Source organism: Symphalangus syndactylus, chromosome 4, assembly GCF_028878055.3.
Source record: "Symphalangus syndactylus isolate Jambi chromosome 4, NHGRI_mSymSyn1-v2.1_pri, whole genome shotgun sequence".
NCBI classification, from domain to species: domain Eukaryota; kingdom Metazoa; phylum Chordata; class Mammalia; order Primates; family Hylobatidae; genus Symphalangus; species Symphalangus syndactylus.
Window position 1 is genome coordinate 75,979,487 of NC_072426.2, and position 27,424 is coordinate 76,006,910.

Sequence of the window (27,424 nt, forward strand, 5' to 3'; positions counted from 1 at the left end):
TTGTTTTTTTCTTTCTTTTTTTTTTTTTTTTTCCAGACAGGGTCTTCTCTGCCACCCAGGTTGGAGTGTAGTGGTGCTACACGGCTCACTGCAGCCTCTAGCTCCCTGGCTCAAGTGATCCTCCCACCTCAGCCTCCTAAGTAGCTGGGACCACAGGCACACATCACCATGCCTAGTTAATTTTTTGTAGAGACGGGGTCTATGTTGCCCGGGGCAAGCTGGTCTCCAATTCCTAGGCTGAAGCGATCCTCCTGCCTTAGCCTCCCAAAGTGCTGGGATTACAGGTGTGAGCCACCACACCCGGCCTTAGAGACATTGTTTCTAAGTAAGCCACAGAAACACTGTGATTCTAAGCCCCTTCCATTCATCCTCTTTCCTGAGTTTCATGTTAACCGTCTCCCCTTTTTCCTTTGTTTCATGTGATAAGTACACATCCCTAAGCAACATGTTCCTTCAGTTTTGCCAATTTTATACTTCATAAAAGTGAAATTGTATGGTAGTATATGCTTTCTTTTTTTTTTTTTTTTTTAGATGGAGCCTCACTCTGTTGCCCAGGCTGAAGTGCAGTGGCATGATCTTGGCTCATTGCAACCTCCACCTCCCGGGTTCAAGCAATTCTCCTGCCTCAGCCTCAGGTAGCTGGGATTACAGGCACGTGCCACTGCGCCCTGCTAATTTTTGTATTTTTCGTAGAGACGGGGTTTCACCATGTTGGCCAGGCTGGTCTTGAACTCCTGACCTCAGGTGATCCACCTGCCTAGGCCTCCCAAAGTGCTGGGATTACAGGCATGAGCCACTGGGCCTGACCGATTATTTTCCTTTATACTTAGTGCTTTTTGTGTCTTGTTTAAAAAATCGGTACCTACCTCGAGGTCATAAATGTATTCTCTTAATGGTCTTCAGAATTTTTTCATAGTTTTGCTTTTTAATTTTGTCTTTAATTAATCTAGAATAGATTTGTGATGTGTAAGGGAGCAATCCAATTTACCATTTCCTGTTGGATAGCTGATCGATTCAACAGCATTTATTGAATTCTCCATCCTTTTTGCATTGATGTGTAATGCCTGCTTAGGTATAAATAGATGTTCCATATTTTCATTAGTCTGTTGCTGTTTTTTTTTTTTTTCTCTTGAGATGAAGCCTCACTCTGTCACAGGCTGGAGTGCAGTGGAGCAATCTCTGCTCACTGCAACCTCCACCTCCCGGGTTCAAGTGATTCTCCTGCCTCAGCCTCCCAAGTAGCTGAGATCACAGGCATGTGCCACCACACCCAGTTAATTTTTGTATTTTTAGTAGAGACAGGGGTTTCACCATGTTGGCCAGGCTGGTCTCAAACTCCTGGCCTCAAATGATCCACCCACCCCGGCCTCCAAATTGCCACTGCGCCCAGCACCAACTGCCTTTATTACAATAGCTTTATGATGATAAGTTTTTATACACTAAACCAATCCACTACTTCAGTAGTCTCTAGACCACTTTTCACTCTTAGCTCTTCACACATTTTAGAATGTGTTTATGAAGTTCTAGACAGGGAGGGGCAGGGGAGACCTCTTGAGACCTTGATTTAAAATGAATTGATTAGAGCCAGGCGTGGTGGTGCACGCCAGTAGTCCCAGCTACTCCAGAAGCTGAGGCAGGAGGATCGCTTGAGCCCAGGGGTTCAAGGTTGTAATGGGCCATGATCACCCCACTGCACTCCAACCTGGGCAACATAGCAGAACCCCATCTCTAAAGAGAAAATAAAATGAATTGATCAATTTAGGAACAATTGATATTGAGTCTGCATTTATGAATATGATACAGCTTTCCATTTGTTTTGCTCTTCCTTAATGCAACCCATAAAAATTTTAAATTTCATAAAGAACTTGCTCATTTTGAAAGATTTCTCCTTTGCTATTCTATAGTTTTGCTGCTACTGCAAATGGTGTCTTTTTCAAAATTACATTTTCTCACTACTTTTGCTAATGCACAAAAATGCAATTGGCATTTATGCATTGATTTTGTATTCAGCAATGTAGCCAAACTCTCTTATTGATTTTCATAATTTTTCTATAGATTCTTTTGGGTTTTCTATGTGTATAATCATATCATCAATAAATAATATGTTTTTTTTTTCGTTCTAATCTTTATGGCTTTTTATTTTTCCTCACTGGCTAGTACCTTCAGCAGGATGTTGAATAGAAGGAAGGATAATGCACATGTTTGTTTTGATCCTGGTCTTGGAGGAAATGTTTTAAACCTTCCATCATTAGGAATTAATTTTGCGGCCAGGTGTGGTGGCTCATGCCTATAATCCCAGCACTTGGAGAGGCTGAGGCGGGCGGATCACTTGAGGTCAGGAGTTCAAGACCAGCCTGACCAACATGGTGAAACCCTGTCTCTGCTAAAAATACAAAAATTAGCCAGGCATGGTGGCAGGTGCCTGTAGTCCCAGCTACTCGGGAGGCTGAGGCAGGAGAATCACTTGAACCCAGGAGGTGGAAGTTGCAATGAGCTGGGATTACGCCACTGCACTCCAGCCTGGGTGACAGAGTGAGACTCCATCTCAAAAAAAAAAAAAAAAAAAAGTAGATATTTCTGGCCGGGATCTTCATTTGTATTATGCAGCTCAGCCCACCCTTTCCTATCTGTGTGACGCGGGCATACACCTCTAATAATATTCTCTCACTCAGGATTTTGCTATTAGACCACGAGAAAGTGAGCCTGCTTTGGCTAGGGGCCGCTCCTGGAGGAAGTTGGAGCTGTGGGGGTCATTGCTGTAGTGAGAGTTGTTTGCAAAGAAAGAGGAATACAGAGAGGGGGAGACACTGTTCCCTCAGGCATTTAGAGATATATAATTCCAGTCTTGTACAAACTCTACTGGGGAAAAAAAGCTGGAAGTCATCTTACTCATGTATTGAGGTTAGCAAAATATTGATATCAAAACCAGAAAGGATAGTATGAAACAGGAAAATTGCCCATCAGTCTTACCCATGAACATGGATGCAAGAGTCCTAAACATTGCTGAGTGCGACAGCTTATGTCTGTGGTCCCAGCTAGTTGGGAGACTGAGGTGGGAGGATCCCTTGAGCCCAGGAGGTTGAAGGTGCAGTAAGCCATGATCACCCCACTGCACACCAGGCTGGGTGACAGAGCAAGACCCCGTCTCTAAAAGAAAAAGGAAGGGGCTGAATGGCTCACACCTGTAATCCCAGCACTTTAGGAGGCCGAGGCGGGTGGATCACCTGAGGTCAGGAGTTCGACACCAGCCTGACCAATATGGTGAAACCCTGTCTCTACTAAAAATACAAAAATTAGCTGGGCGTGGTGGCACGTTCCTGTAATCTCAGCTACTCGGGAGGTTGTGACAGGAGAATTGCTTGAACCCAGGAGGCGGAGGTTGCCGTGAACCGAGATTGCACCACTGCACTCCAGCCTGGGCAACAGAGCAAGACTCCATCTCAAAAAAAAAAAAAAAGGAAAGAAAGAAAAAGAAAAGGGAAGAAAGAGAAGAGTCCTAAACAATAAATAAGCAAGTACATCATGACCAAGTTGAGTTTACCTGAAAGTTCACTTAACATTAGAAAACCGATTTGAGGCCAAGGTGGGAGGATCACTTGAGCCCCAGAGTTCAAGACCAGCCTGGGGCAACGTAGGGAGCCCCAGTCTAAAAATAAATAAATAAAATAAAATAAAGTAAGCGGGGTGTGCTGATGCATGCCTGTAGTCTCTGAGGCAGGAGGATCACTTGAGTCTGAGAGTGACAGAGTGAGACAAATTTATTTTGATTAATGTGATTCACCACATTAACAAATTAAAGAACAAAAAGCATAGGGTCATCTGCATAGATGCAGAAAATTCATTTGTAAAATTCAACATCCATTCATGATGATTCTTAGTAAACCAGAATAGAAAGTAGAAAGGAAGTTGCACCGGGCGCGGTGGCTCATGCCTGTAATCCCAGCACTTTGGGAGGCTGAGGCGGACAGATCACGAGGTCAGGATATCAAGACCATCCTGGCTAACATGGTGAAACCCCGTCTCTACTAAAAATACAAAAAAAAAAAGAAAAAGAAAGAAAGGAAGTTGCTTCTAATGCAAAATTAATTCGTGTGTGTGTGTGTGTGTGTGTGATGGAGTCTCACTGTGTCGCCCAGGCTGGAGTGCAGTGGCTCAATCCCGGCTCACTGCAACCTCCACCTCCCAGGTTCAAGTGATTCTCCTGCCTCAGCCTCCCGAGTAGCTGGGATGACAGGCACCTGGCACCACACCCGACTAATTTTTGTATTTTTAGTAGAGATGGGGTTTCACTATGTTAGCCAGGCTGGTCTCAAACTCCTGACCTCAAGTGATCTGCCCGCCTTGGCCTCCCAAAGTGCTAGGATTACAGGTGTGAGCCACCGCTCCTGGCCCAGAAACGTCTACTTCTGTAAGTGTGGTGAGAAATGAGATGAAACAACAGCAACTGCACCCCAGCCCTGTGTACTGTGTGAAAGAACTGGGGCTTTATCTCACTCCAGCCCTGTGTGCTGTATGAAAGAGCCAGGACTTTATCTTACGAGTGACGTGGAACAAGAGAAAGCCTTTCAGCAGTGGCATAATGGGTCAGATTGCGATGTTAAGTATATCAGTTACTTTGGTGGCCTTGTGGAAGGCTGACCCAATGAAGATGAAAGTGGAAGGATGAACACCAGCTCAGAGGTTGTTGGGTATTCCAGGAAAGAGTTAGTGAAAGCCCGATCACCTGGGATTATAGAACCAATGCATTGGGGGACATAGATGAAAAATATTTTGGAGTTATAATCAGAAAGTTTTGAGATGTACTGGGTTAAAAGAGTGAATGTGACATAATAAGAAATATGTATTTGGTGTCTATCCCCAGTTCCTGACACGGAGCCCCCAAGACCCTTGTAGCTTCCTGAAGGATGGGGTTACAGGAGCAGCTTTCGTTATAATATTTGGTCTTGGTCCGTGGTTCCTGACACAAGAATTTTTAAGATCCATATGGAATCTCCAGAGTGATGAGTGTCCTTTTCTATGCTCATGAGGTGACTGGGGTACCCGGAGCTTCAGGATGAGTCTGGCTGCTGGAGCCACCATGTGGTTAGAGGATTGGAGCTTTCAGCCCCACTCCCCAATCTCCAGGGAGGAGAGGGCATCTGGAGATTGAGCTCAATCCCCAATGGCTAATGATTGAATCAATTATGTCAATGTAATGGAACCTCCATAAAAACCCTAAGAAACAGGATTTGGAGAGCTTCTGGATTGGTGAATGCATCCATGTGCCAAGAGGGTGGTATCTCCCTCCACAGGGTCAGAAGCTCCTGCACCCGGGACCCTTCCAGACCTCACTCTGCACACCTCTCCATTGGGCTGTTCATATGTCTCCTTTATGACATCCTTTATAATAAACCCGTCATAGCAAGGAAAGTGTTTCTCTGAGTTCTGACAGCTGTTATAGCAAATTATCAAGCATGCAGAGGTCATCATGGGAACCCCCAATTTGTAGCCATCAATCAGAAGTCCTGGAGGCCCTAGACCTGAGATTGGCATCTGAAGTGGGGACAGTCTTGTGGGACCAGGCCCTTAACTTGTGGGGTACAATGCTAACTCCAGGTAGATAGCATCAGAATTGAATTGAAATAAACTGTGCAACATCCAGTTGGTGTCTGCAGAGTTGGAGAATTGGTTGTTACTGTGGAGGAAAAAAAACCACACATTTCTCAGAAATGTCGAGAGCATAGAAACAGGGTTTTCTTTTACTGAGAGAAAAGGAAGAGTCAAGGATATTTCCCCAGTCATATTCTATATATGGTGGTAGACAGTGTCCCCACCCGAAAGACTATAAAAGGAAAAACGAATTAAATAAAAACAAATAACATACACAGACTGGTCAATTTGTCTTAACTGGTATAGATTTGTTAACCTGTATAGAATGGGATCATGTCTGTAACTTTTACCATCACCAGCTTTTATGAAGGATACTGATGATGTCAACCTTTTATATTACATGTTTGCAAAGTACAATATCTATTCAATGTAACCACATAGATTTATTTTCCCAGGAGTCTTGAAAAATAAACGAACAGGCCAGATGCAGTGGCTCATACGGAGGTTGCAGGGAGCCAGGATTGCCCTACTGCACTCCAGCCTGGGAGACAGAGTGAGACTCTATCTCAAAACAGTAAACTAAACTAAACTAAAATAAAATAAACTAAAATAAAATAAAAGTAAATGAGCAGTATTAGCACCATCATTACCCATCATCATCAATACCACCAGTCTTCTTTTAGAATTTTACTAAATTACTTCAGTCAACTTAAAACTTGTGAATTATGTTGTAAAATATTCACTATTGAGGTTATACTTGTGTATTTGGAGGTGAAGGCATGTCTAGCTTTTGTTTGTTGTTTGTTGTTTTGTTTGTTGTTCAGACCACAGCACTTTTCTCAGCTTCATTTTTGCTCTTGATGTCTGAAGGAGTCAAGCCAGTGATTTCTGAAGTCCTCTCTGAATCAACCAGTACTGTCTGAGAGTGCCCACCCTCTCCCCCACCCCCATCCTGAGACTACAAATACTTAGGCGGCCATAGCCATGTGGTTTTTCTTTTTTTTTTTCTTTTTGAGACGGAGTCTCACTCTTGTCTTGTCGCCCAGGCTGAAGTGCAGCAGCACTATCTTGGCTCACTGCAACCTCCGACTCCCAGGTTCAAGCGATTCTCCTGCCTCAACCTCCCAAGTAGCTTGAACTACAGGCATGCACCACCATGCCCGCCTAATTTTTGTATTTTTAGTAGAGACGGGGTTTCACCATGTTGGCCAGGCTGGTCTCGAACTCCTGACTTCAGGAGTTCGCCCACTTCGGCCTCCGAAAGTGCTGGGATTGCAGGTGTGAGCCACTGGCCTGGTCTGGCATGTCTAGTTTTATTGCTCTGCACATATGTCACATTTTAAAATACAAATTGAAAGTTGGTGGCAACCCTGCAAGTTTATTGGCACCATTTTTGCTGACATTGTGTCTCTGTGTCACATTTTGGTAATTCTTGCAATATCTCAAACTTATTATTGTTATTTGAGACAGAGTCTCGCTCTGTTGCCCAGGCTGGAGTACAGTGGTGGGGTCTCAGCTCACTGCAATCTTTGTCTCCCGGGTTCAAACTATTCTCTTGCCTCAGCCTCCCAAGTAGTTGGGATTACGGTGTGAGCCACCACGTCTGGCTAATTTTTGTATTTTTAGTAGACACAGGGTTTCACCATGTTGGCCAGGCTTGTCTTGAACTCCTAGCCTCAAATGATCTGCTCATCTTGGCCTCCCAAAGTGCTGGGATTACAGGCATGAGCCACCACAGCCAGCCAAATGTGTGTGTTCCCTGTCTCTCTCCTTTTCCTCAGGCCTTCCTATTCTCTAAGATACAACAATATTGAAATTAGGCCAATTAACCCTACAATGGCTTCTAAGTGTTCAAGTGAAAGGAAGTGTTTCCTATCTCTCACTTTAAATGAAAATGCTACTCCAGTGAACACACAAATGATAAGAAGGCTAAACAGCCTTACTGCTGATATGGAGAAAGTTTGAGTAGACTGGATAGAAGATCAAACCAGCCACAGCATTCTCTCTTTTTTTTTTTTTTCACGTTGATAGTTTGACCCCCTCCCATGACTCATGAATGTTCTTTTTTTGTTTTTATTTTTTTAGAGACAGGGTTTCATTATGTTGCCCAGGCTGGTCTAGAATGCCTGGACTCAGGCGATCCTCCTGCCTCAGCCTCCCAACATGCTGGGATTACAGATATGAGGCACCACACCCAGCCCATGAATGTTCTTAATGGCATTTAGCATAGTGAATCCTTCCCAGAAGGTTTTCAATTTACTTTGCCCAGATCCATCAGAGGAATCACTATCTATGGCAGCTATAGCCTTACAAAATGTATTTCTTTTGTGGTTGTGGTGGTGGTTTTTTTGAGACAGGGTCTTGCTCTGTCACCCAGGCTAGAGTGCAGTGGCACAATCTTGGCTCACTACAGCCAGCCTCAGTCTCCTGGGCTTAAGTGATCCTCCCACCTCAGCCTACCAAGTAGCTGAGATTATAGGCACACACCACCATGCTCAGCTAATTTTTTTATTTTTATTTTTTAAAGATAGGGTCTGCCTATGTTGCTCACCTTGGTCTTGAAATCTTGGGCTCAAGCAATCCTCCCATCTCAACCTCCCAAAATGCTAAGATTAGAGGCATGAGCCACTGAGCCCAGCCTTTATTTAATTTTTAGTCATTCAATAATTACTCCTCTTGGCTGGGTGCAGTGGTTCATGCCTGTAATCTCAGCACTTTGGGATGCCAAGGCAGGTGAATCACCTGAGGTCAGGAGTTCGAGACCAACCTGCCCAACATGGTAAAATCCTGTCTCTACTAAAAATACAAAAATTAGCTGGGCGTGGTGGCAGTCGCCTGTAATCCTAGCTATTCTGGAGACTGAGGTAGGAGAGTAGCTTGAACCCAGGAGGCGGAGGTTGCAGTGAGCCGAGATAGCGCCATCAGACTCCAGGCTAGGCAACAAGAGTGAGACCACATTTCACAAAATAATAATAATAATAATAATTACTCCTTTTGAAAGAAAAGCTGAAAGATTTGGGAATATACTATTGGGAGAGAACGAATGTTAGATCAGAGAAGACACGCTGTTTGCAGGAAGACATCTTTGGGAAGGCTGTGTTGACCAACATATGGAGGGGAAGAGATCTTAGCAGATGTTCGGAAATGTTCCTTAAAGCAGGGGAAGATTTGATGCTATAATTGGCAATATAAAAGAGGAATATGATCTTTCCCCTAAAATTAAAGATGTAGAGATCTGGATTGTAAAATTGAGGTCTGGGGGCCAGGTGTGGTGGCTCACGCCTATAATTCCAGCACTTTGGGACTTTAGGAGGCCAAGGTAGGCAGATTGCCTGACCTCAGGAATTTGAGACCAGCCTGGGCAACATGGCAAAAGCCTGTGTCTATTAAAAATGCAAAATATTAGCCAGGCATGGTAGTGAGCACCTGTAATCCCAGCTACTTGGGAGGCTGAGATATGAGAATCACTTGAACCAGGGAGCCAGAGGCTGCAGTGAGCCAAGATCATGTCACTGCACTCCAGCCTGGGCAACAGAGCAAGATTGTGTCTTCAATAAAAGAAAGAAGAGAAAGAGAGAGAGAGAAAGAATGAAAGAAAGAGAGAAAGAAAGAAAAGAAAGAAAGGAAAACAAAAGAAAGAAAAAAATAAAATTGAGGTGTGCATGCACTTCTATATCCTTAGACCCAACCAAGGGGACATAAAATAAATAAAAGATAGCAATCTAATGTCTTAAGAAAACTTGATGGAATTAAAACTTATGAAAATTGGTAGGAAAATTTGTTTTTGTTGTTTTTTTCCAGAAGTATCTACTTTTACAAAAGGAGAACCTTCCTTCTGCAACTGCTGAAGAGGCTCCTCCTAAAGTTACACAAAAATATTCAGCCAGAGTCATGATAAAATGATCATCTGAAAAATTCAAGTAGGAGATGACCTGCTTTCTCCTGGGAGAGATCCTTCTAAACTCGCATGTGGCATAGGAATAGGCCTTTGGGATATGATAATTTCATGGTGTATTTCCCCACACATTCAAATCAGATTCAGATTTCACATTTGCATTGTCTGAGAGGCCTCATCAAATAGAGCGATGTCCAAATGAAAAGAGGCTTCATCTCATTCCCTAAGGATTATTTTCACTAACTCAGCTAAATTTGAGATAGATACAAATTATACAGCCACATTTTTCCATGTTAATCATAAAACATTTTCCAGTAGGAAAAATAACATTTTTATAAGAACCTAAGAATGCCATTGTAACTTTGGCTTTCTACTAATACAATTCAGCCATGAGCTAGCAAATACACAATTTCTGAATTACCCGTGAGGTTGTCTGAGATGATTATTAAGAGTCTATGGCTCTAAAATTATGAGCTGTTTTGAGGAATTTTTTTTTTTTTTTTTTTTTTGAGACAGAATCTCGCTCTGCTGCCCAGGCTGGAGTGCAGTGGCACGATCTCGGCTCACTGCAACCTCCGCCTCCCGGGTTCATGCCATTCTCCTGCCTCAGCCTCCCGAATAGCTGGGACTACAGGCGTCCGCCACCACGCCCAGCTAATTTTCTTGTATTTTTAGTAGAGACGGGGTTTCACCGTGTTAGCCAGGATGGTTTCAATCTCCTGACCTCATGATCCGCCCACCTCGGCCTCCCGAAATGCTGGGATTACAAGGCATGAGCCACTTTACCCCACCACAAGTCTCTTAAAAAAAAGGATAGCACATCACAGGCTGCAATTTGTGGCAAGATAATATGCTTTTATCTATCTCTTTACTGTTAAGCCTGTAGATATCTAAACGCATTATCATTTACATATATCTAATTTTTTTTTTTTCAGATGGAGTCTCGCTCTGTCACCCAGGCTGGAGTGCAGTGGTGCAATCTCGGCTCACTGCAACCTCCACCTCCTGGGTTCTAGCGATTCTCTTGCCTGAGCCTCCTGAGGAGCTGGGACTACAGGTGCTTGCCACCACGCCCAGCTAATTTTGTATTTTTAGTAGAGACAGGGTTTCATCATATTGGCCAGGCTGGTCTCAAACTCCTGACCTCGTGATCCACCCACCTCGGCCTCCCAAAGTGCTGGGATTACAGGCGTAAGCCACTGTACCTGGCCTCTGATTGTTTAAAATACATAAAATTGCCCTGAAAAATTCAGGCTGTAAAAAAATTAAGAATGAAAAATTTGTGTTTGTAATGATATGGCCTGGGTAACTTTGCCTCATACTATCTTCTAACCTTTTTTTTTTTTTTTTTTTTTTGAGACAGAGTCTGGCTCTGTCACCCAGGCTGGAGTGCAATGGCACGATCTCAGCTCACTGCAAGCTCCGCCTCCCAGGTTCAAGCAATTTCCTGCCTCAGCCTCCAGAGTAGCTGGGATTATAGGCGCCTGCCACCACACCTGGCTAATTGTTGTATTTTAGATGGGGTTTCATCATGTTGGCCAGGCTGGTCTCCAACTCCTGACTTTGGGTGATCCACCCACCTCAGCCTCCCAAATTACAGGTGTGAGCCAACACATCCAGCCCATACTACCTTCTTTTTAAAAATAATTTTTAAGTTGCCTCAGTGCAGTAGGCAGCATGTCAGTCTCAAAAAAATATTTATTTTTTTATTTTTATTTTTATTTTTTTTTGAGACGGAGTCTCGCTCTGTCGCCCAGGCTGGAGTGCAGTGGTGCAATCTCCGCTCACTGCAAGCTCTGCCTCCCGGGTTAACGCCATTCTCCTGCCTCAGCCTCTCCAAGTAGCTGGGACTACAGGCGCCCGCCACCACGCCCGGCTAATTTTTTTGTATTTTTAGTAGAGACGGGGTTTCATCGTGGTCTCAATCTCCTGACCTCGTGATCCGCCTGCCTCGGCCTCCCAAAGTGCTGGGATTACAAGCGTGAGCCACCGCACCCGGCCCAAATATTTTTTAAAATATCATAGCATGGAGAAAACTTGAGCATAAGCACATTTTCATTAAAAATATCATAATAGCTTATATTCTCTCTTAAAAGAAAATGTAAATTTAAAGTTTTCCTGAAGGTAATCTTTTTACTCTCCTGCCTTAAAAAAAAAAATCTAAACTAATTTAAGGTTCTTTGGCATGAGCATTAATAATGTTGAATAGGCCGGGCGCGGTGGCTCACGCTTGTAATCCCAGCACTTTGGGAGGCCGAGGCGGGCGGATCACGAGGTCAGGAGATCGAGACCACAGTGAAACCCCGTCTCTACTAAAAATACAAAAAATTAGCCGGGCGTGGTAGCGGGCGCCTGTAGTCCCAGCTACTCGGAGAGGCTGAGGCAGGAGAATGGCGTGAACCCGGGAGGCGGAGCTTGCAGTGAGCCGAGATTGTGCCACTGCACTCCAGCCTGGGCGACAGAGCGAGACTCCGTCTCAAAAAAAAAAAAAAAAAAAAAAAAATGTTGAATAATGTATGCTTTAAAATAAAAGTTTTCTTTTGCGTGTAAAGAAGGCTTTAGTATAAAATAGTTTGACCTCTTAGAAGAGTATTACAGGAAACTAAATGCAGGGAAATCAAGGAAAAACTAAATGTGAATACAGGAGGCTGGAAGGTCAGTTGTATTATCAGGAAGAGCTGCAGTACTAAGAGGTGGATCCTGGAGCCAGACTACCTGGGTTTGATTCTGTCTTTGCCACTTACACCCATGTGACCTTGGCCACACCAGTGAACTTTGCTGGGACTCAGTTTGCTCATCTGTAAAATAGAAATAATAATAAACACCTACCTCATGAAATTGTGATGAAGATTAATCAATACAATACGTATTCATTGGCAAAGTGCCAGCATGCATTTGTTCATACATTCATTAATTCATGAAACATTTCATGAGCATCTTCTGTGTGCAGGGCACTATTTTATGTACTGCAAATACATCAGTGAACAGAAAAGATCAAAATTCCTGCCCTCATGGAGCTTACATTCATGTGAGGAGCAGAGACACTCCGGATACATTTTGAAGGTACAGAGCTCAATAAAGGTCAATTATTATTATTACTATTATTATTACTTCAGACACGGAGTGCAGTGATGCCACCTCAGCTCACTACAATCTCCACCTCCTGGGCTCAAGCGATCCGCCACCTCAGCATTCCAGGTAGCTGGGACTAAAGGCACGTACCACCAAGCCCAGCTAATCTTTTGTTAGAGACAGAGTTTTCTTATGTTTTCCAAGCTGGTCCCAAACTCCTGGATTCAATTGATCCTCCCTCCTCAACTCCCGAAGTGTTAGGATTACAGGCGTGAGCCACAGCACCCAGTCATTATTATTACTGAGAAAAAGAACATAATATACATGAAAATCATGTAGACAGATTTGTATTGATTGGTTGAGTTAATGAAAATTTGTATTTAATAAAGGAATAATTAAATAAATATATATTATTTAATAAAGCCTATGCATCTAATTGAAGAAATAGGAACAGTTCCCTGTTCCTATGGTAACTGAATACACATTAGGAACCTGTGAAGACAGCTTGTTCAAATGCAGAAGTGTCACACCCACCCCTGCACCCCCCCCCGCACCAGTGTTCTCGAGGCTCTGAATGGCTGTGCTTTCTCAGCTTCTCTTTCCTTTTTTTTTTTTTTTTTTTTTTTTTGGCGTGCAGTGGTGCCATCATAGCTCACTGCAGCCTTGAACTCCTGAGCTCAAGGAATCCTCCTGCCTCAGCCTCTGAGTAACTGGGATTACAGGCATGTGTCATCATGGCCAGCTAACATTTTGACATTTTTGTAGAGGCTGGGTGTGGTGGCTAACGTCTGTAATCCCAGCACTTTGGGAAGCCAAGGCGGGCAGATTGCTTGAGGCCAGGAGTTTGAGACTAGCCTGGCCAACATAGTGAAACCCTATCTCTACTAAAATAACATACATTAGCTGGGCATGGTGGTGGGCACCTATAATCCCAGCTACTTGGGAGGCTGAGGCACGAGAATCCCTTAAACCTGGGAGGCAGAGGTTGCAGTGAGCTGAGACTGCATTACTGCACTCCAGCCTGGGCGACAGGGCAAGACTCTGTCTTAAAAAAAAAAAAAAGAAATTTTTGTGGAGACAGAGTCTCACTCTGTCCCCCAGTCTGGACTTCTCAGCTTTTCAAGACAAGGCTGCCTCATCAGACCTCTGCTCCCTCACATCACCCGTTTCATCCTGGGGCTCATCCCACTGTGTTCCTCCAGGTTACATGCAGCCCCTGAACTCTTTTTTTGTTTGTTGTTTTTCTACTGCTTCCTGGATTTCTGTCAGCAATCCAGCTTCACAAATTACTTGGCTGAGGTTCATATTTGCCGTCTTCCTTTGAAACTGTGATTCACAGTGTACACCCTTTAAACAGAATCCTCTCAGCCTGCAAGACGAAAAGCTTGTTTTAAAAACAAATTGCAGAACAGGCTGTCTACCCAGGGTTTTCACGCAGCATGCTCAGATGGGCAAATATAACTAAGAGGGCACATTCAAAATCTCTATTTTTTAAATGAGCCAAAATGTTTTTAGATGCTGATCAGATGGTGATGTCACTTTGCACCTCCAGGGTGCCCAAGACAAATCCAGTCAGCTGAGAAAACAAACTTTAACATTAGAGCTTGATTACAATTTGTCTAAGATATATTCAAATTGGATGTTTTGATTTATTATTTATTTATTTATTTTTGAGATGGAGTCTCTCTCTGTCACCCAGGCTAGACGGCAGTGGCATAATCTCAGCTCACTGCAGCCTCTGCCTCCTGGGCTCAAGTGATTCTCTTGCCTCAGCCTCCCAAATAGCTGGGATTACAGGTGCCTGCCACTATGCCTGGCTAAGTTTTTTTCTTTTTTTTTTTTTTTTAGATGGAATCTCACTCTGTCACCCAAGCTGGAGTGCAGTGGTGTGATCTCGGCTCACTGCAACCTCTGCCTCCTGGGTTCAGGTGATTATCCTGCCTCAGGCTCCCGAGTAGCTGGGATTACAGGCATGTGCCACCACATCTGGCTATTTGTTTGTATTTTTAGTAGGGATGGGGTTTCACCATGTTAGCCAGGATGGTCTCAATCTCCTGACCTTGTGATTCGCCGGCCTCGGCCTCCCAAAGTGTTGGGATTATAGGCATGAGCCACCACACCCGGCCGGTTTATAAATTTTTAACTCTAGACAGAGCTTATGGTTATCACTTCTCCTCCCCATCTCTCATGTGTAGGAGGGAAAGTGATTAACATTGGCCTCTTGGTATTATTTAGGGAATTCAGTAAGGTAATGTATGTTGGCTGGACTTAGTGGCTCACGCCTGTAACCCCACCACTTTGAGAGGCTAAGGTGGGAGGACTGCTTGAGTTCAGGAGTTTGAGACCAGCCTGGACAACATAGCAAGACCCTACTCCTACAAAAATAATTTAAAAATTAGCTGGGCATGGTGGTTCATGCCTGTAGTCCCAGCTGCTTGGGAGACTGAGGTGGGAGGACTGCTTGAGCCCAGGAGGTAGAGGCTGCAGTGAGCTACTATGATGGCACTGCTGCACTCCAGCCTGGGTGACAGAGTGGGACCTTGTCTCAAAAACAAACAAACAAACAAACAAAAATATATGTCAACAGTACCATGCCTGAGCAGAGCAATTGTTCAACAAATGTTGGCTGTTATTGTTATTTTCTGCGTAGCTGAGGCAATGTGCACCTGCCTGAGGAGAAACAGGGGGACAAAAGCCTGGCGTTATGTCTATGACCTGTCCACCTGCAGCATCATAAGAACCCCTGGCTTCTGGCAGGGTGTGATAGCTCATGCCTGTAATCCCAGCACTTTGGGAGGCCAAGGGAGGCAGATCACTTGAGGTCAGGAGTTCAAGACCAGCCTGGCCAATATGGCAAAATCCTATCTCAAGCAAAAACACAAAAATTAGCCTAGGGTGGTGGCACGCACCTGTAATACCAGGTACTTGGGAGGCTGAGGCAGGAGAATCATTGAACCCAGGAGGCAGAGGCTGCAGTGAGCCAAGATCTCACCACTGCACTCCAGCCTGGGCAACAGAGGAAGACTCCATCTAAAAAAAAAACCCCAGTCTTCTTGTAAATTATTTCCCACTGTTTCAGAGAACCCTGCAGGAGCGTCATAAATCTGTTTTGAGAAGTGAGCCCTCTTAGTTGCTCCAATGTTGATGTCGTTTTTCCTAAGCGTCCAAACACTCTGACAATGGCCACATGCAGCCCTGCTTATCTGCCCCGGACATAGCCAGCCAGGTCCTCCTGAGGCGACCAAAGCCTTCTACCCTTCACTTGCCTGTTAGGATGCCTTAAGGAGACATGAATGGATCAGGACTTTCACTGTTACCACCTGTTCTGCTCAGGGTTCCAGCATGTATTCCATCCCCTCCTATCTGGGCCCTTTTCTCTTGCCCGATGTCTTCCTTCTGCTGAGTTATTTGCCTGGGGTGGCCCTAGAGGATCTGCCCAACCTGTTCTACAAAATCCCTGGAATGATTCAGACTTTCCCTCCCTCCCTCCCTCCCTTCCTTCTTCCCTCCCTCCTTCCCTCCTTCCCTCCCTCCCTTCCTTCTTTCTTGAGACAGGGTCTTGCTCTGTCCACCAGGCCAGAGTACAGTGGTGCAATCATAGCTCACTGCAACCTTGAACTCTTGGGCTCAAGCGATCCTCCTGTCTCAGCCACCCAAGTAACTAGGATTACAGCCATGTGCCACCATGCCAGGCAATTGTTTCGTTTTTTGTAGAGACAGTGTCTCGCTATATTGCTCAGGCTGGTCTCAAACTCCTGGCTTCCAGTGATCCTCCCATCTCAGCCTCCCGAGCAGGGTGTTCATGGGTCCCAGATCCAGTGCGGCACTGATGGTTGTGTCGATTTGGACAGCTACTGTCCCTTTCTGTACCTCAGCTCCTTCTCTTTTAAGTGGGGATAACCATATCCCTGACAGGTTTCACAGTAAGGATTAAATGAAACAACTCAGGTACAGTGGTGAGCATGGCGTCAGGGGCAAAGTCAGCTCTCACCATTGCTGCTTTTATTATTCCCAGATCCCTATCGCCAAGAGTACAATTCCAGGCAGACTTCCGGCCAGCACTGTCTCTGCAAAACTGTTGCTCTTCCCTCCTCACCTTTATCTACCACAGCAAGATCCTGTCATTTCTAGCCCAGAAACACCTTCCAAGTCTACCTACCCTCCTCTCCATACTGGCTAACATTGTCTTCCTTCAGACCTTAACGGAGACCCTGGAAGCATTGCAATAGCATCCTAACTAAACACGAACTCCTATCTTGCCCCATTTCCTTCCCAAACATTCTGCACATTGCAGAGATGTAAAGATAGCTGACCCATTCACCCTTGCCGGCAAGAAAAGGCAAAAACTCAACACACTGGATAGACATGAAAGGCACTTCACAATCCCCACACCTGCACCCTCAGACTCAAGGTGCACCGCTCTGCCCTGAGGGCCTCTTGCTTTCAGGCATCCGCACTGTTCTAGGTCTGTGCAATGAATCTCACCACCCTCCACTGACTGTGCGGGGTTTATACCATGGCCCCTTACGCTGACAAGTCATTCTGTAAGCTTCTGGGGCTGACCTTTGGCTCTTTGTCTTGGAAATGAGCTCGTGACCCCTCTCTGAGTCTGGGCACCTGAGTAATCACTGCCCGTGCCTTCTACTGAGCTCTGAGGGGCATGGCTTCTGGGGCATCTCTACCATCAGGGAGAGGATAGCATACCCTGGTCACCTAAAACTTCTCATCTATCTGCTCAATAATCCAGTGTCTCTGAGCTAGGTGTGATGGTGTGTGCCTATAATCCCAGATGGTACTCAGGAAGCTGAGATGGGAGGATGGCTTGAGCCCAGGAGTTGGAGATCAGCCTGGACAATGTAGCAAGAGACCCAAACAAAAAGAAAATAATCCAGGGTCTTTGTTGGCTGTTTATTTTTTTATTTTATTTATTTATTTTTTTAGACAGTCTTGCTTTGTTACCCAGGCTTGAGTGCAGTGGCGCGACCTTGGCTCACTGCAACCTCTGCCTCCCAGGTTCAAGTGATTCTCCTGCCTCAGCCTCCCCAGTAGCTGGGATTACAGTCATGTGCCACTGTGTCTGGGTAATTTTTGTATTTTTAGTAGAGATGGGGTTTCACCACGTTGGCCAGGCTGGTCTTGAACTCCTGACCTCAAGTGATCCGCCCACCTCATCCTCCCAAAGTGCTGGGATTACAGGCGTGAGCCACCGTGCCCAGCCCTTGCTCATCTTTTTATATCCAGCTCCCAGCAGACAACATAGTATGCTGCTATGTAAGTTCATCAAATAAATATTTGATGAATGGATGTATGAATGGAAGCTGTGGTTTTTGTTTTTCTTTTTCTTGCAGATAAGTCACAATTCCAAGACCCAGTAGTCTGAGAAAGTAGAGAATAGTAGTTTTCCAAAGGGCAAATTCCCAGAGATTTGAAACAATTTCCCAAATAAATCTAACACTGATAACCTCAACTATCAGAAAATGTCCTTAATTCTCTATTTTGCTTTGTGTGTGGAGATCAAGTCCTTGAGCAACTAACAAGAAGGACCAGATACACCAGGGCCTTGGAAGGTTGCCATCCAATGTGAATCTAAACCTCTGGGTGATACACTAACATGCAAACATTCCTGCTATTATATAGCTTTAGTGAACAAACTGAGGCCTTGAAAATGAATCTCTGGGTAAATGTAGAATAATTTCTAGCTATGGCCCTTCCTCAACAGAGTGTAGTAAGATTGTGCGATGTAAGAGGTTCTTAACCTCATTGTGCATGAACATTATTCACAATATATTAGTAGTAAATATATTTAATGCTGGCTGGTCATGGTGACACACACCTGTAATCCCAGCATTTTGGGAGGCCAAGGTGGGAGAATCACTTGAGGCCAGGAGTTCAAGGCTGCAGTGAGCTATGATTGCATCACTGCACTCCAAACTGGGTGAGAGACCAAGGCTCTGTCTCCAAAAACAACAAAACACACTTAATGGTTACTATGAGACAAGCATTGTGCAAAGTGTTTTATATGCACGAACTCATTTAACTCTCATACTAATCATGACATATGACATGGGTTCTATGATTAACCCTACTTACAGATGGGCAAACTCAGGCACCGGCACAGGATTTGACCCCAGTCAGGTCTCGAGCCCCCGCTCATAACCTTATGCCAAAAACAAAACAAAACGAAACCAAAAAAGGTGTTTTGAGAACTATATTTAAAATGTCTTCATATTGTCTCCTACAGCATTCTTTTCTAAAAGGAACATTCCAAATAGTGTGTGGTCTTCAGACCTAGAATCTCTGCAGCCCAAATTCTGGCTGACTGCTCACAGAAACACATGAGCAGCCGCGAGTATGGGCAAAAATTCTGCACTGGCCAGGCGCGGTGGCTCACACCTATAATCCCAGCACTTTGGGAGGCTGAGACGGGTGGATCACCTGAGGCTTGTTTGAGACCAGCCTGGCCAACATGGTGAAACCCCATCTCTACTAAAAATACAAAAATTGCTGGGTGTGGTGGCGTGCGTCTGTAATCCCAGCTACTCAGGAGGCTGAGGCAGGAGAATCGCTTGAACCTGGGAGGCAGAGGTTGCAGTGAGCTGAGATTGCACCACTGCACTCCAGCCTGGGTGACAGAAAAAAAATTGCGCCCAGACCTCAGTGGTCTCCTCCTGTAACTGAGGCAATGCAACCTGCTTTGTGGACAGGGTAGGGTGGGAGAGATGAAGGCACCAGCACTCCTGGGTTTGTCTGAGGGCCGCTCTGGATGACCACCGCAGATGCAGGTCTCTGGATGACCTGTTTCATGGCAGTGGGGCTGTCGGACAGAGTGCCCACTCTCCAAATCTTACCAAATTATCCCCTGCATCTGCATGTTTCTCTCTTTATATTCAGTTCCTTTGAGAAAAATGTCCTTTAAAAAAAAAAAAAACTGAGATGGGGTCTTGTTGCAATGCCCAGGCTGGTCTCAAACTCCCGGGCTCAAGTGATCCTCTCGCCTTAGCCTCCCAAAGCGCTGGGATTACCATCCTGAGCCACTGCAGCCAGCCAACAGAAAAACTTTCTACCTGCTTCTTCAATTCATACTCGATGGCCTTCACAAAAGAGCAAGAAAAATAAAGAAAAAAGTTAAAGAGTCTCCCTGCCAAGGATGAAGACAGAGCTCCAGGGGCTTCTGCAGAGGGAGAGGGGCTGAAGATTCTAATGGACATAGGAGCCAAAATAACAGTATCAACAGCTACATCTTCCGGACTATCTTTTCTTCTTTTTCCATTTCCTAAAAGTATAACTGCAATACTTTATCTTAAATGCTATTTATTTATCACCATCTATATAGTTTCTGGAGGCTGGGCACCATGGTTCACACCTGTAATCCCAGCACTTTGAGAGGCTGAGGTGGGCGGATCACTTGAGCTCAGGACTTTGAGACTAGCCTGGGAAACATAGCGAGACCCTATCTCTACAAAAAAAAAATACAATAATTAGCTGGGCCTGGTGGTGCACACCTGTAGTCCCAGCTACTCGGAAGACTGAGGTGGGAGGATCACTTGAGCCCAGGAGGTCAAAGCTGCAGTGAGCTGAGATTGTGCCATTGCACTCCAGCCTGGCAGACAGAGCAAGTCGTTGTCTCAAAAAATAATAAATATATAAAAACTAAAAGACAGTTTTTAGGGGTCCCCCAAACCCAATTTTCCCATTGGATAAAACCCAAATAGGATATAAATGCATAGAAGAGCTCAGAAGCAGACCCTTATATTTTCAAAACAAAAAGTACCACCCTTGACTTGGTTTGCAGAGCAAATATGAATCTTAGAGCCCTCTCTGAAGCTGGCTCCCTTCTCACAGGCGTGGCAGGCCTTGCCTTCTGCACTTACATGTCCCAAGAGGCATCAGCCTGCCCGCCGAAATCCGAAGCCACATAATGTCAACACAGTACTCCTGTGTAAATATCTGGTCCAGGGAAAATGCCTTGAACGCTTGTACGACCAATTCTCTGGCAGGCAGTGAGATGAAAAGGAGGATTAATGCATGCATTAAAACAATTTCTTTTGAAAACCCAAACAATTGCTGTGCATCCTTCATCATAACACACACTAAATGGCCTTTTCCTACCACCCTCTCTCTCTCTAGGCATCCTCCCCACCCCCAGCTCTCCTAATAAAGAGCACGCTAAGTCTTTAGCTCTGCTGGCAAGGAGAATTAAATTGCTATTTGCCACCTGGTGTTGTCTTACTTAACGTATTTCCAAATTGCACTTAAACCTCCCTTTGGAACTCAGAGTTTAAATACTAGAACGAAGGAAACAAAGTAAGAGAGGAAAACAGAAAAGTGAGAAAATTTACGTAATTTGCAAACACTGTCTTTTTAAGAGTATTAAAAAAGTAGTCTTTTTTCTTCTCTTTGCCTTCATCTTCTGTTCATTATCTCATTTGTTTCCTCTTGTTCATCTTTATTTTTATCCTTCAGAATTTAATCAAAGAAGAAACACGTTTCTTCCCATTACAAAACCATACTTGAGTTCAAAATGGGGTACTCTGAGCGTTTTAAATAGTCGTTTTTTTTTTTTTTTTTTTTTTGAGATGGAGTCTTGCTTTGTCACCCAGGCTGGAGTGCAGTGGTACAATCTCGGCTCACTGCAACCTCTACTTTCTGGGTTCTCCTGTCTCAGTCTCCTGGGTAGCTGGGATTACAGGTGTACACCACTATGCCCCACTAATTTTTGTATTTTTAGTAGAGAGGGGGTTTCATCATGTTGGGCAGGCTGGTCACAACTCCTGACCACAAGCGATCCACCTGCCTTGGCCTCCCAAAGTGCTGGGATTACAGGCATGAGCCACCGCGCCCAGCCATTTTTAGTAGAATTTTATCCCAGAAGCTCTGTGATCCTGTCCATTGTAACCTTGTTTTTAAGTTTTCAGGGTCCTTTTTTTTTTTCTCCATTTAATTTCTTCTTCTCCTCCTCCTTTTTCTTCTTTTTCCCCCCAACAGAGTATTGCTCTGTTGCCCAGGCTGCAGTTCAGTGGCATGATCATGGCTCACTGTAGCCTCAACCTCCCAGGCTCAAGAGATCCTCCCATTTCAGCCTCCTGAGAACTGGGACTACAAGTGCATGCCACCATGCCCGGCTAATTTTCTATTTTTTGCAGAGATAGGGTTTTGCCAGGTTGCCCAGGCTGGTCTCAAACTCCTGGGCTCAAGCGAACTGTCTGCCTTGGCCTTCCAAAGTGCCGGAATTACAACTGTGAGCCACCACGCCCAGCCCATTTAATTTATTTGTTCAGCAAACACTTTGTTGAGAATTGATTCTTGTCTAGCACCATGCCCTCTTCTTTTCCCACTGTTTTCCTTCTGTTTAGCTCAATTATCAACTACCAAGGCAGCAGAATCATAAAATTCAAGAGCTCCCTCAACTGCACAAAAGTCCACTCTTTTCAACTGTAAGACATTCTTCCCTCTGCAGTTTTTTGTAATATGAAGAATTTTAATTAGCAAAAAGTTTTATAAGACTTTATCAAATAACAAATACTTAATTTCTTTTTCTTTTTTCTTTTTTTTTTTTTTGAGATGGAGTCTTGCCACCATACCTGGCCTATTTACAGGCATCCTGTTTAAGAGATGTTTCAGGCCAGGCACGGTGGCTCACACCTGTAATCCCAGCACGTTGGGAGGCCGAGGCGGGAGGATCACAAGGTCAGGAGATCGAGACCATCCTAGCTAACACGGTGAAACCCTGTCTCTACTAAAAATACAAAAAAATTAGGCGTGGTGGCAGGTGCCTGTAGTCTCAGCTACTCTGGAGGCTGAGGCAGGAGAATGGCATGAATCCAGGATGTGGAGCTTGCAGTGAGCCAAGATGGCACCACTGCACTGCAGCCTGGGGGACAGAACGCAAGACTCTGTTTCAAAAATAAAAAATAGAAGAGAAACATTTCAGGCCAGGCGAGGTGGCTCATGCCTATAATCCCTGCCTTTGGGAGGGATTATATAATTCCTGCCTAAGGCAGGAGGATCACTATAATTCCTGCCTAAGGCAGGAGGATCACTTGAGCCCAGGAGTTCGAGACCAGCCTGCGCAACATGGCAAAACCCTGTCTCTTCAAAAAAATACAAAAATTAGCTAGGCATGAGTGCATGCCTATGGTCCCAGCTACTTGGGAGGCTGAGGTGGGAGGATCACTTGAGCCCAGGGGGTTGAGGTTGCAGTGAGCCAAGATTGCCTCATTTCACTCAAGCCTGGGTGCAGAGGAAGACTATGTCTCAAAAAAAAAAAAAAAAACCCACGTTTCAGATGTTTATAATTCAGGTTATCATATTCAGCTTAGAGGGAGAAGGCTTAACGTTAGTTGGGTACTAAGTGCAGACAGATGAAGTATCATTTCCGTTGTCCTCCCAGCAGAGCAGATCCGTGTCCCTCTAAATAAATTGGTTGAGAGAGAAGAGTCTTGAGCTTTGATGCAGCAAAAAACTAGGAAAAAACAAACAAACTCAATTTGAGGCTCTCAGCAAGGAGCAGCAAAATGTTGAAAAGGTAATTAACATCTGTATTCCAAAGAGCAGCAGAGAGCAGGTTAGAACAGATGGTTTCAGAGGTCATAAAAATAACCTAGGACAGTCTGTCTGTAGGTGGAAGAAAGAGCTTACTCCACGTGAGTGACAAGGTACTGTAGTAAATAGTTCATTAGCATTTTCTGTTGTCTTAACACTTGCTTTAACCGGGTAGTTTGGGCATTAATAAGGATATGGCTCACGTATTGTTATTGTGATGAATAACTTCTTCAAAAAAAAAGTACTTGTAAATGTAATGAGTGGTGTATCCTTGCCTATCTGTTCACGGCACCTGGAAGTAAATCTAATCCGGGTCAGAAACTATCAATAAAAGAGTGGCAGTTAGCAACAAGCCATAGAGCTGAAATCTAGCCCTACGTGAAGTGCTGCAGAGTGAAAAATCTCACACACAATAAAAGTGGTGCTTGGTAAAAGGTAAGAAAACAAAATATAACAGGAAAAGACCCATGAGTTAAAGCCATAGTTATAGAAAATCTAGTAGAAGCACTTGTTTTCCAAAGGCTGAACTCCAGACAGCAAATAATTCACTGATTTTGGGAACTTTCCAAATAACAAAATGTTCTGTTTCAGAAGTGTCTTGAGCTTTTAGGAGATCAGAATAGAGAAAGGGTACAGTGCCCATTCAGGTCTTGCTTTGTGTTTATGCTGAATAAAAGTTCTCCACGGGAGAATACTGAGTCTCCAATAAGATAGGATGACATTAAGAGAAAACAATTTTTTTATTTTTATTTTTTGAGATGGAGTCTCGCGCTGTTGCCCAGGCTGGAGTGTAATGGCATGATCTCGGCTCACTGCAAGCTCCGCCTCCTGGGTTCAAGCAATTCTCCTGCCTCAGCCTCCAGAGTAGCTGGGACTACAGAGGTCCACCACCAAACGCAGCTAATTTTTTGTATTTTTAGTAGAGATGGGGTTTCGCCATGTTGGCCAGGCTGGTCTCGAACTCCTAACCTCAGTTGATCCTCCTGCTTCTAATTTTTTGTATGTTTAGTAGAGACAGGGTTTCACCATGTTGGCCAGGTTGGTCTCAAACTCCTGACCTCAAGTAATACATCTGCCTTGACCTCCCAAAGTGCTGGGATTACAGGTGTGAGCCATCGTGCCGGGCCAAGAAAACAATCTTTATTCCCATTCAAGAGAGCTATCTAAGTGTGTTTAATCCTTATTTCAAGTTAAGTGCTTAGAGTTGGTTGTTTTTCTGTACAAGCAATTATCTTACCCTAAATGCTTTCCTTCACCATGTGTGTGTATGTGTATTTTTAGAGACAAGGTCTCACTCTGGTACCCAGGCTATAGTGCAGTGGCACAATCACAGCTCACTGCAGCCTCGACCTCCTGGGCTCAAGCAATCCTCCCACCTCAGCCTCCTGAGTAGCAGAGACTACAGATGTGTGCCACCAAGCCCAGCTAATTTTTAATTTTCTTTTGTAGAGCCAGGGTCTTGCTATGTCACCCAAGGTGGCCTTGGACTCCTGAGCTCAAGCTTCCACCTGCCTCGGGCTCCCAAAGTGCTGGGATTACAGGTGTGAGCCACCATGCCTGGCCCATATTCTTTATTTACAATGAGATTTATAAAACAGTTAGTAATAAGGCATGGATTGAAGAATTTGAAAACCTAGGAGACATTTATCAAGAAAATTCCCCAGGATTACAGTAACTAAAGTGCAGTTAAGGCGAGACAGTTCTCAAGTTGTTTATCACCACCTACTAGGATCCAATCCCTTTTTTTTAAACTTGCCAAACCATTTGACAATGTACAGATGTTATTTTATTTATAAATTTGGTTATTCTACGGATTGTTAAATTTGATTTGCAATATAATCATAGTAGCAAAAAGTCATGTTAGTTTTGTATTTGATAGAAAAATATTTTAATAGTAATTATAACAGCAAATGATAGTGATTTACCAATAATACTGAACACTTCTGTAAATTTTGGAAAACCAAAACTGATCATGTTGAAAAGTTAATGCAATTCAGGAAAGAGTTAAAAACCCAATATAGTGTTAATTGATCCTGACAATGATTTATTTTTGCAGTTTGCACAGAGCCCTTAAAAGGAGATATTTCTTGAAGGATGAATAGGGATTTGGCAACTGAAAGCAGGATAGCACAATGCTCTAGCAGAGGGTACGGTGCAGGCAGAGGCACGGCCATCAGGAGAGGCCCTGGCATTTGGGAGAGGGGCTCCAGTGACCAGGGCATGCGTTGTCTCTATCTCTGGGGGTGCTAGCTCATGCAGGCTTCACTGAGTCCTATGAGAAACGGAAGAATGATATTCTATTATGAAAGAAGGGCTGGGCACGGTGGCTCACGCCAGTAATCAGCACTTTGGGAGACTGAGGCAGGCGAATCATTTGAGGACAGGAGCTCGAGACCAGCCTGGCCAACATGGTGAAACCCCATCTTTACTAAAAATAAAACAATTAGCCGGGCGTGGTGGCACGTGACTGTAATCCCAGCTACTCGGGAGGCTGAGAAAGGAAAATCACTCGAACCCAGGAGGCAGAGGTTGCATTAAGCTGAGATCGCACCACTGGGCAACAAAGCGAGACTCCGTCAGAAAAAAAAAGAAAGAGAAAAAGAAAGAAAGGAAGGAAGGAAGGAAGGAAGGAAGGAAGGAAGGAAGGGAGAGAGAAAGAAAGAGAAAGAAAGAAGAAAGAAAGAAAGAAAGAAAGAAAGAAAGAAAGAAAGAAAGAAAGAAAGAAAGAAAGAAAGAGAAAAGAAAGAAGAAAGAAAGAAGAAAGAAAGAAAGAAAAAGAAAGAAAGAAAGAAAGAAAGAAAGAAAGAAAGAAAGAAAGAAAGAAAGAAAAAAAGAAATGTAGTAATAATGATATATCCTAGAAGGAAAACAAAAAACAAAAAAGCCCCCTGTGCTCATTAAATTCTGTCTGCCTCTGTAGATCCTCTTGCCTGTGTTCACTCTGCTCTGTGCCCTGGGAGGGCTCCCTTGTCTTTCAGTTTCCTGTTGGGCTGAACCAATGGGAGTGCCGCCAGGGCATCAGTGGTAGGAGTGGCTAGGGACCGGCTGCATGGGTTCCCTGTGGCCTCTATCAAATGTCACAGTCCCCTTCAGAAAGCCCTCTCCAGGCAAATCCCCATCTGGTACCCAATAACTATTCATTTCCTCTGCCTCTATAGGCCTAGGAATAACAGCTCCCTGTGGTTTACTGTACAACCAGAGTTGTACACAACCAGAGTATACAATGCCAGGTAGTGTGTACTCTGCTAGGTCTTATGGATTTCCTTAAAATTTGCACTCAACCTTGTAAATAATCCCTTCATTATATTATTCTTTTATTACTTTTTTTTTTTTTTTGAGACAGGGTCTCTGTTACCTAGGCTGGAGTGCAGTGGTGCCATCATATCACTGCAGCCTCAAACCCCTGGGCTCAAGTGATCCTCCTAGCCTCCTGAGTAGCTGGGACTAGAGGCGTGCACCACTATGCTTGGCTAACTTAAAAAAAAAGTTTTTTTTTGCCGGGCGCAGTGGCTCACGCCTGTAATCCTAGCACTTTGGGAGGCCAAGGTGGGTGGATCATGAGGTCAGGAGTTCAAGACCAGCCTGGCCAACGTGGTGAAACGCTGTCTCTACTAAAAATATCAACAACTAGCTGGGTGTGGTGGTGCACTGACATTTTGGGGCAGATAATTCTCTGCTGTGAGGGTTTTTTCTGGGGATTGTCAAATGTTTATATCACCCCTGGCCCCTACCCACTAGATGACAATAGCACCCCCTTAGTTGTGACAACCACAAACATCTCCAAACATTGTGAAATGTTGTCTGGAAAGGAAAATTGTCCCCAGTTGAGAACTGCTGTTTTACAGGAAAGATCTTGCCTTGCTGATTAAAGGGAACCAATGTACCTGGTACCTCCTTGTCTCTCCTTCTTCCTGCCTTGAACAGGATGTGAGGATTGCAGCTGCAATAACCATTCTGCAACTGTAAGGAAAAAGTGAAAAGATTCTCCTTGAAACCGTTGCTACTTAGCAGCAATCACCTATCCTTTGATGTCTTACTATGTGAGGGGGGAAATGCTCTTTATAGTTAATGTCACTATAGCAAAACTTTCTGAACTTTGAACCAAACACATCCTGTCTTAGTTTGTGTTGCTGTAACAATACCAGAGACTGGGTGATTTATAAAGAAAAGAGGCTTATTTAGCTCATGGTCCTACAGGCTGAGAAGTTCAAGGGCATGGCCCTGGCTTCTGACAAGGGCTTTTGGGCTGCATCATAACATGGTGGAAGGTCAAAGAGGAACAGACACATGCAACAGGCTGAACACAAAGGGCGCCTGTACTTTATA